The sequence below is a fragment of the Apteryx mantelli genome, chromosome 1 (assembly GCF_036417845.1).
Source record: "Apteryx mantelli isolate bAptMan1 chromosome 1, bAptMan1.hap1, whole genome shotgun sequence".
Classification (NCBI taxonomy): domain Eukaryota; kingdom Metazoa; phylum Chordata; class Aves; order Apterygiformes; family Apterygidae; genus Apteryx; species Apteryx mantelli.
The window spans coordinates 17,223,752-17,238,231 of NC_089978.1; the positions used below are offsets into that span (position 1 = coordinate 17,223,752).

General features: G+C 35.0%; 1 protein-coding gene across 1 annotated transcript in view; it reads left to right on the top strand.

Moving 5' to 3' along the window:
- Positions 1–14,480, top strand: part of DYNC2H1 (dynein cytoplasmic 2 heavy chain 1) — a 200,611-nt gene that overhangs the window by 168,745 nt on the left and 17,386 nt on the right. The gene's annotated exons all lie outside the window — the stretch shown is intronic.

Genomic DNA, 14,480 nt, shown 5'->3' on the forward strand with positions numbered 1-14,480 from the left:
TTACATTAATTTTACCAGGTAATGTTGATTATTTCTAATTATGCATTTCAATTTAATCATATTTTCCTTAAATATTACTCCAATTCATGTTTATGCATGTTACACCAAGGGTTTGATTTGCCTCAATTATTTTTAATTAACTTTCCTTTTTTATGACTTTTCATTATTGATTTTATAAATGTAATTCTTCATTAGTTACTTATAGCTTTAGCTTTTAAGGGATTTAATAAAGGCACATAGATTTTTTCATCACTCTGGGAACTTTCTTCAGATTTATATTTCAATAAAGGTCCTATTGGTTTAGTTTTAACTGGTTTAGTTTTATATGACCAACTCCATCATCATAATGTTTTTTCATAGAGTTACTCATACCTCTACCTTGTTTCTTGCACTATCAGCTATTGACTTTTACCTTCACCATTGGAGATATTGCAATGTCACAGCTGTACTAAGAGTTTGCATCTAGTAAGGATGTAGTAAGTGTACACTTAGGTTATTAGGTAAGGGCTGCATTGTCAAGATGTTTGCTGCCAGTGCAGAAAATAATAAAAGTAACTGCTTTGTTTTAAGAATTGAACAGGGATGGGAAGGAACCCAAAATATAGTCCAGATGGTAGAAATATTATGGTAGAATTTACAGACGTGTAAAGATTTTCTGAGAACATTAAACAGCAACAGCCTGAAAAGTAACAGGTGTTTCATTTTCTTAGAGCTCAGTTTGCTCAGTAAAAGTAAAATAATAAAAGGAAGTCTGCACATTTAAAGTGTTAATAAATCAGTATATGCAAAATGCTGTAGAGCTAACAGCAGACCAGTCAAATGCAGGATGAGTATCAACATTGAAAAAAATGTTTCAGGTCAACAAATTAAAACTTACTTTTTGTTTCCATAAGAACCAAAAAAGAGCTTAATTTGACTTCTTCCAAAGAAAAATTCCAATAAAACCTTTTTTTTAGAAGAAAATACTTTATTTCATTCTTTTGGGCTATGCTTTTTTTAAGTCATCTGTAAAAACAGCACTTCCTTTGGAATGGTTGTGTGGTGAGACAGCTTCTAGAAGGCTTATGACATACAGTGAAAATCAATACTATTTGATCTCTGAATCATAAATAGTACTTTCAGGGTTATAATTGAGGAAATGCTTTATGAGCACTGATTATATGAAAGCTTTTATTGAAAATGTTTGTGTCTATATAGTATTAATAATATAGTATAGTATAAAGTTGTCTTTCATGTTTTCTCAGAGACTTGTATGTATCTCTCTGGGAGTTTGTTCCCTCTTTTCCACCACCATCACAAATGAAATATAGGCAGGTAATGTTTAATTTCAATGTCCTTAGTATAAGGTTTTTGCTATTTTACTTCTCTTTTACTTTTTGAGGTAGAATGGCTGTGTTTTTGAATGCTTAGAAAGTCTGTGCATCGGTTTTGTCCATAAACTCCCTGAAGAGATAGATTGAATACCTGAGGTATGAGGTTTGAACTCTTGGAAACTGCATGCTAAAGCTACTGGCAAACTTTCTGGAGATAGGGGAGAAAAGATTCTTCCTTCAGACCCAAGGCATCTAGGCAAAGAGTTTAAATTTTCTTTCATTGGTAACAGGCAAGGAGACTGCATTTAGTAAGCCAAAGCCAAGTCCCCTTGGTTTTCACTGAGCTCAAGAACTCTGAGGACCAGACTATAAATCAGGCTTAATGCAACAGTAGATGATATGCAGATAAAATTGAGGAATAGAAGAAAAAAAAATTAGATTCCCTATATATCTTGTTAAAATTCTTTGGGGGTGAGTGGGGTGGTTCCAGAAAATTTATTGAAATTTGAGACAGTATTTGGACAGGTCACCAGTGATGGCTTACTTGAAATGCTCAGTTTGTTAGGAAAAAGTGGGCATCTAGAAGGCTTCTTTAAAACACAAGGAAAATCTAAACAGAGATTGGGAGTCGCTGTGAAAAATATGTAAGGTTTTGAATTCCGTATTTGTTGGATTTCTTATTGTTGGATTCATTGCTTTCTCTCTAATATCGTCAAAAATCTAGGAACTTAATATTTACGAGACAGCTAAATTAGGATTAAAATATATATTACATTGTGTCTTGCAAATTATCAGTTTGCCATTCTATAGATATTATGCTCTCAGCTAAAATTTCCTGAACAAATGTCTTGGTTAACATGATATTATTTTTGTTACAAAAACCTACTTATGAGTCTTCCTTGTGGTACCTTGTTATAACAGGTAAATTTATAGTACAATTTTGCATTGTTCACAGTGGAGGGCTGGTCTGTTATTTTTTTTGCTCAGTACATGCTAGTCTTGCATTTATGTTTTAGAGGTCCTACATTTCTGTGTGACCTGTTAAAAGGTATGTGAGAAGAAAAAAGGGTATTCTGGGTCTATTTGAACAGCTGTTGCCAGAGTGGCAAAGCAAAAATAGGAGAGGGGAAGACAAGGAAATGCTGCTTCAAATCAAGAAGCTATGACTGAACAGTAACATGTTGCACAGGAAAAAAGATCTTTGGTAGTACTTCCTTCATATTATGAGGAGAGATTATATTTTTTCAAAAGGACACTAACTTCATGCCCTAGCATGTGGTTCTGGACATTTGCAGGGACAGAGCAATCCTTCAAACACGTGCTAAGGGAAGTTTAATCTAGCGGACTGAAGGTGCAGGGGATTCCTCCTTTCCTGGCCAGCTGGGATGAGAGCTTAGTCTCAATCCCCATTTTCCAGGGCCTGCCAGGCTCACATACTGTGTACAGACATGGCCCTTCACAAACAGACAGTCACAGAGAGGAGGACAGTACTTTTACAGGCACCCATGTAAACACAGACAGCACAAATAGTCCTATCTTACTTCTAAGGTTTGCTGCTCAAAGAAAACCCTCTTCATGGGTGCCTGATAGCTAGCTCCTGGGTTTTCAGTCTCTCCATTGTCTGCCTTCCAATCCCTCAGGCTCTGCAGCCTCCCAGACGTGGATTGATTTTACTATTGGTTTCCCCCACTCCCTAAATAGAGAGCACACTTACAGAAAAAATAATTAAAAATAGAGCTTACTAGAAAGATAAGGCAGACTATGGGGATCAGGTGCAAGGTTGGCCAAACAGGTGTACTGACTAACAGCCTCCTTACACATGACCTGCCTCTTTCATACCCCTTCTCTCTATCTTCCCATGCTTGTTTGTCCCCGATCTACCTTGATCCCTCCCTTTCCCTGCCTTTGACCCTTCCCATAAACATCCTGTAATAAATTTTATACAGTCCTAAAATTCTCTCATTTAGTCCCCAAATCCACTCCCTCAGGCACTCCATAATAAGTCCTATACCCCTTTGCAAAATAGTCCCCCCTAGTTTGCGTAGCATTTCAGAGAGAGTTTCTTCTGGCGAATTGTCCTAGTGGATTTCACCGCAGGGACAATAGCTTCATCTTTTATGGTTTTGGGAATAGTTCATTCAGATGGATTAGGTTGGCCACATTTCCCACCTTGTCAGTGTTCCTCTCATTACTACCTCTGTATTTGAATAACTCTTATCCAGGTATCTGCACAATATAGAATACTTCAGATTTAACATTCTAATATTAAAGCACACAGATTCTTAAAAAGAAATTGTATTTTAAAACCACTCATTCCATTATTTTAAATCACCATTCAGAATGCTATGAAGTATCCACTTTATTCTGAAGAATTTTCTTTTTTCTGTCCCTTTTCTTGGCTTCCTGTCTTCAGCTCTCACAAATATCAAATCAAAAGTACAACTGCAGTCTAGCATTTTCTGCTAAAAAAATGAGTACACTGTGCAGTGCCTTAATTGGCTCCCACAGCTCTCATCATGTTGCAGCATGATTTCACTTTGTTCAGCCTTTATCAGCCAGGATACAACTTTCAAGAATTTTTTTCTAAATTATAGCTGCTTCATAAAAATAGGAAATTTGTAAGTATCAGAATAAAAATTTAGATGTTTTCTTTCTCTCCCATGGAATAGGTTAGGATCCATGTTTGAAGCACTTATAGATACTACTGTTATATTCTGGCCCTCTTTAATCACTGTTTCAGTTACATTGTATAAATTTAAGTAGTGGCCTGTACAGGGTAGTAGTGATTTATAGATATTCTGTCCAAAGAGGAGGTCTGAGAGCCATGTTTCATTGTGCCACAGAATGTAAGATGAGAGTTTGTGGCTTTTGTAGGTCATAGGAATTTCCCCACTGAAAAAAAGTCTAGCTTGTAACGAAGCTAAAATGGAAGCTGAAACATTTCCTATGCTCAGAGAATTCACATACTGCTGTGACTTACAGGAAGCTGTGTTGATGCATGGGTGTGAAGGTGGAAAGATTCCTTAAGTTTTCTTCAAATTAAGTTTTCTTCTTTTCTCCAATGCAAGACCTTATTTTTCAGAAGTGGTGAAATCTCTCCTTTCTATTGCTTGCATCCTTTTGGTTTCCTTGTGAATTATTGAAGTTTAATCCCAATGAAGTTTAGATCCCCTGTTAACTGAGGCATCTACAGGCTTTTCTGTAAACTTTAGCCTGAAGTGTGTTTTGAAATGTAATCTGTTCTAACAGAATTCAGCTCCTGTTGATTAAACTCTCAAAAGTCTAAACCTATTTTGTTAAAATTTCTTCTTGAAAGTAGAAGTTCAATTGAGAAGCATCCTTTATCACACCATTAAATAGTCATTCAATTCTGTGATTTTAGGAAATTGATTGCAGAAGATTATCATGCTTAAAAAGATTTTTATAAGCATTGCATAAAAAAGAAAAGCCCAAGTCATTGTCTGTATGCACATTCTGAGAAATTACCATATTTTCAAAGAAACTGATCTTTTTTTCACCTTAGTTAATTCAAAAGAACTAGATTTAGTGTTCCGTGTTTCTTCTGGGGATGCAAGTTACTATTTATATACTCCATAACTTACAAGAAACTGTACCATATATCATATATGTCTGTGATTTAAAGCTGTAGTTTGTATACATTATTTAATCTAATAAAAATAATTAACATTCATTGATTTTCTCTTTAAGCTGCTATATACATTTTCATTGTACAGGAAGATAACTGAAGAGATACAGCAATCCATTATTAATAAACTGTATGCATTTATATTATTAAATTTAAAGTGTAGACTGCTCAATTTTGAATAACATTTTTCACTGTATCTTCCTCCTTCATCTTGGACAAATCTGTGCTGCAAAAGATAAGGCACAGAGCAAAACTGGTAGTCTTGTCTGACAAAATCTCTAGTGAAAAAGGTTAATTACAATAGCGGTAGTCGAAAGGGCTTTTCTTAATATTTGCATATGAAAATGATTGCCCTTATGTTATGCTTTCAAATCCTTTGATAATATTGAATTCTAGACATTAGTAAATGAGAAAGCTGCAACAAATGCTAATATAGCAATTTGTAGATATGTTCCATCAATCTGCATTTCTTTTTTCAAGTACAACTCGGTTGCACTAACTTGATCTTCTTCTGATTATCATTGTATTGACACAAATATTTGGTCTACTACTAATCAGTAATTTATTGAAAATCATTCAGTGTTTTATTTATAATTTTGATTTCATATTCATATATACATAGAAATAATTTTCTTACAGTAGTGAGACAGCTTTGTAACTAAAAATAGATTTGCTCATGATTCTGTTTTGAATGGTACATATTTTGATGGGAATTGGTTGGCTGAGAAGTTTACAAAATATCTCATCTCTTGACTTGAGATTTTAACTGGTCAAGATCAATAGTAATATGGTATAACTATTCTCAGATAGTATTTTCAGATATATTTTAAAAAAGGAATCCCACTATTTAATAGAGACACATTGCCATTCAACAAGCAAGCATCATTGCTAATTAGCAGTCTAGTTGACATTTCTTTGGGGAAGGCAGAAATGTAGCTGCATATTGGCCTTGCTCTTTTTGAAGGAGATTCCATGTGGTGGAATTCAAAAAGATAACATAGTTTCATATTGTACTCCTGTACAGATATAAAGAAGATTTAAAATTTCAGAGCTCTCATTCAGAATTTAGTTTGTGAAGAAGAAGTTGTATTTCATGAAAGTAAGTCTTGGCTAAATCACCTGTTGTGTGTGCAGTACTTCAACTCTGGGGAATTCATATTCAAATGAAGTTACTAATGCAGGTTGCAGGGGCACTTAGCCACTCTGTTATTATGACTATATATTACAATTTCATTAAACAGAGGTAGTGTCATCCAACAGACTGGGGTTTTTTTGTTTGTTTTAGTACAGTTCTTGGTGTGGTCCTTGTCCCTGAATGTTGGGCAAGCTACGTAATTGTGAAAAATGACTTGAGTCAAAGGAAGACAGTTCTTAAAAGTGATAGAAGGCTTAGATCCCAAATTTAGGCATGTAAATGATATGCCTAAAGGTAGGAGGGTTAAATACCCTACTGTTCTATAGCGGGTTTCCCGGTCTATTTAACTGAATAATATAAATAGTGAATTAATTAGAACATGTGCAATAACATGGAGGAAAATGCCAAAGAACCTGTTTACAGACAGTGATATTTTTATATTGTTAATTCCATATGGTCAACTGTGAACTAGGAGAGTTGTTATGATCTGTTAGAATCCTCTATGGAATTTGATCTGTCCGTCTCGGCTTGAGTTTCAAATTCCCATCAGGTTTCTACTGATGTAGTCTTCTATATCCTTTTTCTTATATGTACTATGTAATTGTCATTTTCCATGTAATTTCTAATATTTCATGATCCCATACAATAAATTTAATCAACTGAACTTATCTGCATAGCAGGTAAAATGTAGTAAATAATTCAGAATTAAAATAAATACTGTTCATTATTCAGATATTTAGCTTATCAAGTTACTAGAAAAAAAAGATTTATTCAGTCATTTATATTAATGTGTTTCATTTTCATCAGATTGCGGAAGTCAAAATTGATGGTCTGAATATATCAACAGAAGAATCTATCAAGTAAAAAATACAGTCAGATGTTAGTAGAATAAATGATGTGTTGCTTATTAACTGTAAATTTGTTAAAAATATATGTCATCCATGATATTGTAGAAATGCAGAATTCTTAATGACCTTATTAAAGGTCAAGGGGAATTATTATTTCTTCCTATTCTGTACTTTTGAGTCCGTATATGAAGTGCTTTCTCCAGTTTGAGGCTCTTAAGTTAAAAAAAAAAAAGGCCATTGACAAACAGGAGCAAGTCCAGTGGGAGGTCACTAACATCCTTAGTAGCTAGAACAAATGAAGTGTAAGGACAGGCTGAGAGAGCTGGGTTTGTTCAGAAGAGAATGCTAAAGGAGATCATATTGCTTTTTTCAACTCCTAGTGAAGGTGTTGTAGAGAAGGCTGACCAGACCTTTTATTAGGTGCACAGAGATAGGACAAGAGGCAACAAGCACAAATTGCAGCAATCGAAGTTCTAATTAAATATAAGGAAAAATTTCTTCACAATGAGAGTAGTCAAACATTGGAACAGGTTGCCTAAAGAGACTGGGGAATCTCCATCCTTGGAGATATTCAGACCTAGACTAGACAGGGCCCTGAGCAATCTTATCTGACATTGAAGTTGGCCCTGCTTTTAGCAGGGATTGGGACAGGTGAATTTCAGAGGCCCCTTCTAACCAAAATTCTTTTATGATTTTATGATTTAGAACCTCTCCATTGTACCTTGTTGGGTTTTTTACATATTTCATTTAAAAACTCATTTTTGACTGCAGCACCAACTAATTTTGAAAAAGGGACTCCCTGTTTTTTGCACAGTTGCTGCTAAATTGGCTGCAGTACCATGACGTAACCTGTTTTTGAAAGGGTCGTCCAATTAGTGGCTCAGAAAGGATTTTTCTCTAATTAATCAATCACTTGAGTTCTTAATTTATAATTTTTGTTTAAAAGTGTCAAATCAGCTCTCATAAATATGCACTCAATTTGTACCACTTGGAAGTTGTACTTCTCCTAAGCATTAAATATTTAACAAAAAATACCTAGCTGTGTTCTAGTTATATGCCTTGAAAAAATCAAATGTTTCATGTATTAGTTAAGCATATATGTTGGCCCTCACTAAGATCAGTGAAGAGGAAACAGATGCAAGCTGCAACAAGAGAAATGCTGCTTAGACATACAGAAGAAATAAATCATGGTGAGGGTGGTCAGACACTGGAACAGGTGGGCTGGAGAAGGCTGTGGAATCTCCAGCATTGCAGATATTTAAAATATCACTGAACAAGCCCCTGAGCAGCCTAATCTAAGTTGGCCCTTCTTTGAGGGTGGGGAGTTGGACCAGAACATCTCCATAGGTCTTCCAACTCTAATTATTCTATGATTGTATGATAAAACACTTTAAAATTTTATACAGTAGGTACCAAAATCACTTTAAAACTTCATGCAGTAGTTAACCAAAATCACATAGACATTATTGCTGCCAAATATTTTTTTGAATGAGTTATGTGTATAACACAAATCATTTTAAAACCAATAATATTGAATTTAAAAATAAGAAAACAAAAATGTGTTTAAAATAAAAACCAAAAATGCATTCTCTTTAATAAAAACTGGAATATTTTTCCCTAAATTACTCCATCATGTCTGTTTCTCCAGGTTGCTTCCTGAGAACAGGTTTGAAATGAAGTCATGCTATGCTAGTTCTCTTCAGCATGCTCTTAGCAGGTTCTTAGTATTGCACATTATTGCTTTTGAAAATTTTCATATTATATCCTGGTAAGATATTAGGATATGGGTAGGGGAGGTGAGTTACATTTTCTTTTTGTGGCCATCTTCATCCAGTCCAGGATTGGTGTTATGTATGTTAGGAAGGTACAATAGTGAGGGCTAACTAGCTGTTGATGTTATACAAACAGTATTTTGATGATACAAGAAAGAAGTAGTGAACACAAATCAATGATACATCTATTTTCTATTGATTCTTTGGCATTTAATCTCTACTGGAACTGCGCTGGCTATGACTGTGACATTGTGAGTGTTCTTAAATTACACATACAAGGTGACATTTCACCAGTCTGTTTTGTTCTGTGGTAAGGTTTCCCGAAATTTCATTCATTTAATGTGTGTAACATGGTAAAAAAAACCCCAAAACATACAATAATATTCAGACTGTTCCAGATCTGTCTTTTTTTCAGCTTTCCAGGATCCTAGCACTGTCCCACCTGGAGAGATATCTAGTACTAAGTAAACACATGCCAGGTAGTTTTGCCCTCAAATGTAACAGGACAGCTAAAAGAGATCTTGCATTCAGCCTACAGCCTGGATGATCAGCATGTTCTGTTGGGGTTAGCTACAATAGAAAAAAATCCTTTCCTGATTTAGAAAAGGCTTTGTGGGCTACAAATAGCTTATAAGCTGTAGCTGGGGTACCTTTACTCTAAATGCTTTGGCTTTACTATGTAGATGAAACATTGATCCATACCAGATTATTATACCAACTTAAAAAAAAATGTTTTGTCTACACTAATTTATACTTGGTTCAATAAACCGTTTGATAGTCTGAGCAGAAATCTCATAGTGCAGTGTTCTGCTCAGTGGAGTCTAGGAGCTTTAACATCAGCCAACATGGTATGTCCCAGGATGCTGTGGCACAAGACATGGCCATGCAGTTATTTAGTTCCTTTGTTTAGTGTGGGGTGCATCAGCCACTGTTCCTGTTCTGTGATTTCTTTTTCCTTGCAGAAGAAGAAATTTCCCTTTTTTCATTGTAGGGTATTATGGAGTATGTATCCCATACAAGTAAACAATTTCTTATTAAAGTGCTTTATTTCGTCCAGTAAACACTGCATGCATATCTGGGAGTTAGATTAGTCATGACTGGGAAAAGGCATAATAGTGTAGAAAAGGTTTTTTTACACAGGTGTGGTTGAAGGATTTTCTCTATATTGTGGCAGCCTCAAGAGAGGGTCTTAACAGAAAATAAATAACTGTGATAACTGTCACAATAAACTGGTAAGAAAAAGTACAAGAGAGTGATGTCTGTCATCCAAGGTATCATTGTTTCAGAAGAGGAGCAAGGACTGTGAGGGAGATGCTAAATGGAAATTCTAGATCTCATGGGTTCTTAATCAGGGAAGATGAACCATTAGCAACAAAGGAAGCAATTCTATGCTGGCTCCCCTTATCTTAACGCAGCATTCAAGGTGGTACTATAGAGCAATTTACTGCTGTGCATCCCATCATTAGTAGTGCCTAGTATATTGAGTATTCTGTATGCCTGTTTCACCACACCTGCACCAGCACACCTGTATACAGTTCAGTACCGCCCTACTCCAGACTTTGGCAAAGGAATTATGACTGACACAGTCCTGACTCCTCCTAGGATTTATGATAGGTGGTCTTGTCTGTTATCCATTAATGAGTGTTATGTGCGTCTTCCTTGTCCTGCAGCTCCATATCACTGGAGGTGGGAAGTATGATCATAATCTCTTCCAGGAGTGGAGGACATTGAAATTTCTTTGAATAGTTGTCACTGTTGCTCTGTACATCTTGTAATTCCTGGTTCTACCATGGAATAGTTCCAGCTCTTACCCATCTTTACCCACATACACTTTGCACAATTGCAAATACAGTCTAGCACTTAATAGCTGATATGTTTAGTTGGGGATAAAGAAAGGAGTTGAAAGCCTAAAGCAAAGGAGTATTGCCTAATTAGATTCTTTGTTTAATGGTAATATAGGAAATGTTTTAAAGTTGATGCTTACGATGTGCTAATCTATAACCTGTTAGTATGATATTTAAAATGAATAACTTCTCTAATACTTACAGTTCTTATGCAGTCATCATTTTGCTATCCTTATTGAATGTAGGAAAGAGCAATTCATAGAAAATTAAGTTCCTGTCTTGATAAAAATAAATTAAAACAGTAACTGAAATGAGATCACATTTTTGCTCATGCTAATGCTAATGCTTCTGTTAGCTATGCCTTACTGCGCATCTGCTTCTGGCACATTGTTAGCTAGCATGTTGATCCTAATGGACTCAGAATTTATATGCTCAAACACTGTGCTATCATGTTAGTATCCAGACTTAAACAAACATGGAGCTTCTGAGGCATATCAAACTGAAGTGAAGAATTAGTATTTTCTTTAAAGCACTGAACAGTTTTGGTCTAAACACTCTAAAATAACAAAATGAAATTAGAAAAATATTTTAAAGAAAAATAAATTTATGTCTCCAAATTTAATTCCTGTATGATTTACCATTGAAAAGATAGTATGCACACCTTATCATATACGTGAAATACTGCAGTAGTCATATGTTCATTTAACTACAGTATCTCAAGGATTTCACATACAAACAAATTACTTCAGGAGAGCAAATCATCATATGCCAGTTGCTGCTGGGTAACTACATGTTACACCCTCTGTGCTCAGTGCCAGAAAAAATTCTCTGTTTCATTTCCTTGCATTAAAACACAAGTATTCTAGCTTGCATTTGCCATGAAATGACACAGGCTTAAGCACATACCTATGGAGCAGCTGCTGCATTGTGAAGGAACACAGGACTCCAACATAACTGTTTAATTGACCTGTGCTTAATCTAAACTCTGGTTAACTGAATACTTGCTCCCTTAGCATCATTACTCACCATTGTTTGCTGTTGGACTTATCTGAAATCCTTCATTTTTTTTTCTAATAACATTCAATCCATCCAAAACCAGTGCAATCAGAAATGTACTATATGATTTCTGGCTAGGCATATTCATATAATACTGAAAACAGTTTTCTGTATAGGCACAAAAGTGAAATCACTTCTGTAGTGATTTATATGATTTTCAGTAAAAGATTTCTTCTGGGGCCACACCAAGGGGAAAATACTGTAGAAGCAAATACATTTGGAATGAATTAAAACAGGTGAAGGAAAGTACTTGGTTCATTGTAGAGGAATTCTGTGAATGTAAAGCTGTATAAATGATTATGTGAAAATCCAGCAGCCCCTTTTTTTTCCTTCCACTGTTCAATATAAGGTACTGAGTTTGTGTTGGGATTATAGTAGATAAGGAAAGCTTCTTCCTGAAAATGGAAAAGATGCTTCCTGGATATTAAGATACATGAAAAAGTACTAACTGAACCACCTGAGACGATGCTTACAGATCTATTTTTGTAAAAAAGAAAATCCTTTTATTATACCAAGAAGAAACTCACATTAATTAAAGTTTTAACATATTCTACTAGGAACTGCTTTGCAAAGCTCCTTTGGTATTGCTGATAAGTTTTGATACTATATTTATAATCATCATATGCTAAATTAATCTATCATGAACTGTTTAAACTTAAAATTCTAGCTTCATTGTAACTAAATATTCTAAGAAGGATTCTGGATATACTAAAATTGTGGTAGTTTAACAGTTACAAAGAAGAGTGCAGTATAGATTGTTGCTTTTTTATTTTGTGATATAAATGTTTTGGGGGGTATGACCTTTGGACTTGTAGACCACATTATTGGTATAATGGAAAGGCGTTCTTAAAAATAAGTTGCATGTTATTTCCAAGACAGTTAAACTCAGGAGGGAGCAGTAGGGAGAGCATGGATATTGTTCAGAGCCACAAAGAAAGAGGTAGCTAAGTTTTACACTGTCTTGGACCTGATGTAGTCTTTTCATTCAGCCTTAAATTCATTGAATTACTGTGATCCAGCTGGCAAGTGACACCTGGCAGGAAAAGCAACATTTTCTACTGAGCTGGTGATGGAAGAAGGTACTTCAGACTGAAATGCTACATGGTCATCCAAGATCAATAAGAAATCAAACAACTTTGCATCAATTTGACTACTGAAGTCAATGTATATCTTTACTGCAGTGGGGTAAGGGAGGGAAATGAAAATATTATAGCTGATTTGTTAAAGGATTTCTTCTTTTCAGGAAATATCACTTCAGTCTTTCCACAGCTCAGCTTGAGCCTCCTGCCCTTCACTGATCTATTCTAAGTGTTATGGCAGTGGCAGTGGATGTAATTGTGCCAACTGATACATTTAATAGAGTATGGTTGTCAGCTGAGACCATAGCAGTTCACTAACTTTCTGCCCCATAGTCATATAAGAGGAAAAGGATAATAAATATAAGAAAATTATTTATACGTCTGTGGTAAAATACATTTTATTAGCATTTCTATTGCATTTAAATATAAAATATGTATTAAACAGATGTGAAAGAGTTATGTCTTCAGCTTTATGTAGACCAGTATAGGTAGCAACTGCAAACTGGCTTTTGTAATCTAATGAAAGTTTTTGTTACTGTGAGTTTCCTAGTGCTACTTAATTGTATGAGTTCAGAAATTAATATCAGCCATACTGGCCTCTTAATTGGGTGGAACATAAGCATCTGTGTTCCTGACAGTATTATTCTTTAACAGTTAGAAGTTTATTTGATGACAAAAATAAAATGATTGTATTAAATGCAAATTGAAATGATTGTGATTACTTGTATTATACTAAGCAATTTACAAAATCTGTCCTAACCTGAATGCATAGTTACTGCTGTATGATAAAAGAGATGATTGTTGTTATATAAAGTCATTAAAAGAATCATGCAGACAAGAGCAATTAACTGTTTACATTTAGCTAGTGAAAGTGGAAAGCAAAAATCTAACTAAATCATAATCATTTGGTTTGAAGGCTCATAATTTGTGATGTGACGGGTTTAAAGGTCACCAATTAAATGTTTGACTATGGTAGAAACATTATGGAGCTGTGTTTGACAAAGAAAAAATCTAAAATTCATTGAGTGATATTTACATGTATTTTGGATGATTTGCTCACTGCTGAGACAATTTCATGGAATCTGTTAGCAATTCAGAGAATACAGTAAAATACTGTTCCGACAAGATACCTGGTAGGTATCTGCCTAAGGAAATCAAGAATATAGTCCATTTGGAATAAAAGATATTCATTTGTATATGATGGGCTGGTTTTGTTGAGGTTCCCTCCACTCTCCCAAGTTCTCTGGGTTTGGAAAAGAATCTTGCATAGTCTGTTTAAAATGAGAATGGAGCTTCCAAGTCCTACCTGGTCTAAAAGAAGACTTCAGAAGAAAATTTAGCAACCTTTGCTTCTTTAGTTTTGATGACAATGGTTTGTTACAAGGCTGTTGGAACACAGAGTGCATCCTTGATAAAGCAATAGAAAGTAAAAGAGTTACAGTTTTGTAGGTTTTGTGACTTAATAACACAGATGGCTTATAAAGATTGCAGAGCAAGGTGCAATACATGTATCTTTTCTCTTGATGCCACAAAATACAGTGTACTGATAGGAAATTCTGAGCTTGCCGCTCATAGTAACTGGCTTCATATCTGCATGTAAAAGAAGGTGAAAGACCTAGGTTGGATAATTCACCCCACCCCCCACATACTCTTAGTTTCATTTACTACCAGAAATAAAGGAAGTCACTTCTTCTATTATGAGAAATTCTGTGAATTCATGTCTGGGGCAAATAAATCTGAAATGTCTGAAACATCTCTTGAAACTTTACATACTAAAAATTACAATG